Source organism: Sander vitreus, chromosome 2 (genome assembly GCF_031162955.1).
Source record: "Sander vitreus isolate 19-12246 chromosome 2, sanVit1, whole genome shotgun sequence".
Taxonomy (NCBI): Eukaryota; Metazoa; Chordata; class Actinopteri; order Perciformes; family Percidae; genus Sander; species Sander vitreus.
The window spans coordinates 34,307,338-34,311,451 of NC_135856.1; the positions used below are offsets into that span (position 1 = coordinate 34,307,338).

Here is a 4,114-nt window from a genome sequence, read left to right on the forward strand (position 1 = left end):
TGTTAAAAATAGGGTCCAGGTTGGAATAACCAAAGTTACTCTTTAAGTAACGAAGTCACGTGATGCGGTCGCCGTGGTGACTGATGTGGAGTCAGCTGCTGCTGGAGGCAGATTATCATATAATGACTTGATTGTGACATTACAACAAAGGCAGCTCTCAGCTCTCATTGGTCGGCTGCAGAGATGAGCCAATGAGACGCTGGCGCTCAGACTTCTGTCTGCAGATTCATTTTCATACTCAAACATGTTTCAGATGAACACATCAGGGCAAAAAATAATAATCATTTGTCAACTCATTCATTCAAAAATAATTTTCACACAGAGCCCAAAAAAACAAGCAGGTGTCAGTTTCATGTGACCTTTAGTTTTATTCTGTAGCATATTTATTCACAATCAGAACTACAGCCTCATTCAAACCATCATAATCATATTCATAATACTGATTGAAGGTGAAGCAGCTTCTTCTCTTTTTTTATCATGAAACCACCTTTGCAGATGGATATATATTGAATGATTAAAAACTGAGATATGGGCTCATATAAAATGTTAAACTTGTGAAATTATTCCAAAGTTTGAGGTTTAAACAGTTTGAAACATGTTTAAAAAGAGTGCAAACCCACAAAACTTTAAATCTCAAAGTTTCCACAGACACTAAACAGTGTGCGGAAGGGTTTGGGGGAAATCAGACTAAAACAGGGCTTCATCACAAACAAACTCACAAACAACATGTCCAGTATTGTCTTTGATGCTCCAAAAAGCCCAAAGTAACTATAAGAGCACTCCAGTCCAATAAAAAGGCTTGTTTTCACAAAGCAGTTCTGATTCACAGGTTGGACTCGTAAGAGGTGTGCAGTCCTCAAATGTTTCGTTTTGTCCACAACTCAAAGTTTACTGTCACAGAGGAGAGCAGAAACTCGAAAATATTCACATTTAACAAGCTGACATCACACAAGTTTCACTGTTTTCCCATAAAAAATTACTCAAACTGATTAATCAATTATCCAATTAGTTGGAGATTAATGTAATAGTTGATAACTAATCCATTCATCTTTGCAGCATTTGGAATCTATTTTTACTCACATTTGCTATGTTTTGTCTGTGAAAACCACTCATTAAGGTTTAATAATGATCTTAAAATAGACCCTTTTATTTTCTAGCTTCCAAAACTGTGATTCAGAACTTCATTGAGAAAACAAACCTTTTTATTCTCTGTTGTCACTTTTGCACTTCGGAGCAACAGAAGCCTGAATTATTTTTATGAAAATGGAAAGTTTTTCCTCTCTAAATGTCTTTATAAATGTACTTCTGAGTTCTTCAATCAGCAAACCTTTTTATTGCAGCTGTATTCTCTGATGCTACTGACCCAGGTGACATAATAAAACATGTTTGGAGAAGATTTGGAAGTGGACTGGTGGCGTCCCTGATGGGACATGGTCTCAGACGTACACAGATCTGGTCGTGATGGGGGATCGTCCCTCACCAAGGGAGACGTGGACAGATGTGTTACAGTTTTCCTTCTGCAAACACAAACAGGAAGTCAGCAGCAGCGTTCCGGCCACCAGGTGAAGAACTCCCGCCGTCCAGCCACAGAATAGAGCGTCCCCGAACTCCCAGCGTGGCAGCACCTCGGGCACCGACTCGTCGAAGAAGCGTACAACCGCAAGGTGGGCGATGTAGGACACCGGGACCAGCCCCAGGATCCCGGCTGCCATGCTCAGCCCCCCCCCGGCCATCTTTAGTGCCCTCTTGCAGCGGCGGTCCTGCAGCTGGCCGTGGCAGCTGTTGATGGCGTGCACGCCGGGGATGGCCAGCAGCAGCGCCAGCAGCCCGGCGGCCAGCGCCACGCACATGAGGATGCGGGCCAGCTGGATGTCGGCCGGCAGGCCCAGCAGGCCATCATATGGCCGGCACTCCAGCACGCCCAGCTCCTGCACCACGCAGGTCTGCCACAGCCCCAGCTCGTAGGTCTCGGTGGTCAGCAGCTCGGTGGACAGCGTCAGCCAGCAGGACAACAGCGTGGTGGCCAGTGAGCACAGCCAGGCCCCCCCGCACAGCAGCAGCCCCAACAGCTCTAGAGCCTGGATGCTTGGCTCCATGGCAGTGGCGGTGCTCAGAGTCTCAGACTCCCTGGGTCTGAGTGTGTCGCGCTCTCAACCTCCCCTCCGTCACTCCTCACCAGCCATTACTCCTTCCAGGGAATATCCTGAGCAGGCTGCCAGCTCCGGACGCCCTTCCCCACCCCTCTCCTTCCCATCAGTCCGGAGAAAGTGATTGGCTGGCGCTGCAAACAACAGCCTCATTCAGCCGCCGTGAGGCCGCAGGCACACAGGATATCGTTCAACCGCAGACAGGATGTTATCACTGCACACTTCTCTGTTTGAAGTGAACCCCCCCGCAGTGTCACCAGGCAACAAACATACAAAACAAAGTTTTACATGATGTCTTCTCTGGCTTGGTTCAGTAATGAGGGACAAACTGCTTTATAAAGCATTAAGTAACATCCACATTAAATCTTTTATTGATCTAGAAAAATAAATGTTTGATTATGAGTGGACCGATAATATCTAAAAAACATTTGTAGATGCTTTATTTATTAAAGCTTTAGTGCGTAACTTTTTGATATTAATGAACGTCTGTTACATTCAAGCCATTACCTAATGAGTTGCTACAAAGCTAATTAAGACTATCAGCTCCACACAACTCTCTCTGTATTTCTCAGTATGGCTATGTTCAGAAGATTGTGTCGTCCAGTGACTTTCCCGTGCAGAACCTTGATTGAAGATAATTACCTCTTCTGAAGAGTTCATCATGTTTTTTTAATCCTCCGTGTCCTCCTTGGTTACCAGTAACTGTGTGGAGGAGGAGGTGTGGTGCGCCAACAGTTTTGTTGTTATTACTTGTCATTAATTCCTCATGGGGGGACAGAAAATATGCATTATAGCTTTAAGCATTAACAAGGTATTATAATTTGTGTTTCTTTGCATTTTTATTTTATTCCCAGATTTTACTTTTGGACTTTGGAGCACAAGAAACAAAAACTAAAAAAAGTCTTGATGTTGCAGCCCCATTTCTCATTTCTAGAAACTTCAAGAACTCAAATAGAATTTACCGTTCTGTGAGTTTGAACAAAGTGTGTGTATTCCAATTTAATATCAAGACATTTGACATGGTACAAACGACTTTTCAAAAAGTTTAAAACAATTAAAACAGTATTAAACTGTGACTAGAAACTTCACTGAGAAAATAAGCATCTTTTCTGCAGTTTTATACTGTAGGTTCATTTTTGGACTTTTGAGCACAAGAAAAATATGTTCATTTTAAACAGCAACTAGTAAATTATTTATGAAGAAAGTTTTTTCAAAGTAACATTTTAATGAAAAAGAAAAAAGTGGCAGTAGCGCTTCTGGTGTCCTTTTATAAAGTTCCCGCAAAGGAAGAATTATGACTTCATAAGTGCACAAAGGCACTCTAAAACTTGCCCCGACCACTGCCGTTTTAGCTCAGGGGACGCTTGTAGTACGTAGCTGCAGCTTCTCCGTGTTACCTGCACTGATTCGGGTCAGGGTTTTTTCGATCGAAAGTAGTCGCGTAGCTATAGCGATCAAGATTAACGTAAAAATGGGCTGGAATTCTCCTTTAAGACCGGTCTCAAGACCACTTCTTTAAGGTCTCGGTCTCGTCTCGGAATTGACCGCATTTTTTTCTCAGTCTTGTCTCGGATGAAGAGGACAAAGGATTTTATTTCAAGGCTGGTCAAGACCACAACTGCAGTGATATCACTAATTTGCCTCTGAATTGTGTAATTGTATGTGTTAACATCATTACTGTCATTGGATGTAAAACCTCCTGCTTCAAATGCAACCAAAGAAACTCTTTTGGGCATTGTCAATCAAACAGAAATCTGGAACTGGAAAACAGAACCAAGGCATTCCTATAAACAGGATGCAAGGTCAAAATACTGGTTGAGGCCAGGGAAACTGGTGCCCCTCAGGGCATGGATCCAGGATGCTTCTCTTTGTTTTAGGGGGGGGGGGGGAGGGGCAGGAGGGGACGGGTGTCTCTTCTGACGTCCATCCACAAGGAACCAATCAAAACATCTCAGAGCCGCCCCCTC

General features: G+C 43.6%; 1 pseudogene; it reads right to left on the bottom strand.

Moving 5' to 3' along the window:
* Window positions 1-332: 332 nt before the first annotated feature.
* Window positions 333-2,271, bottom strand: LOC144528312 (claudin-24 pseudogene; annotated as a pseudogene).
* Window positions 2,272-4,114: the final 1,843 nt, after the last annotated feature.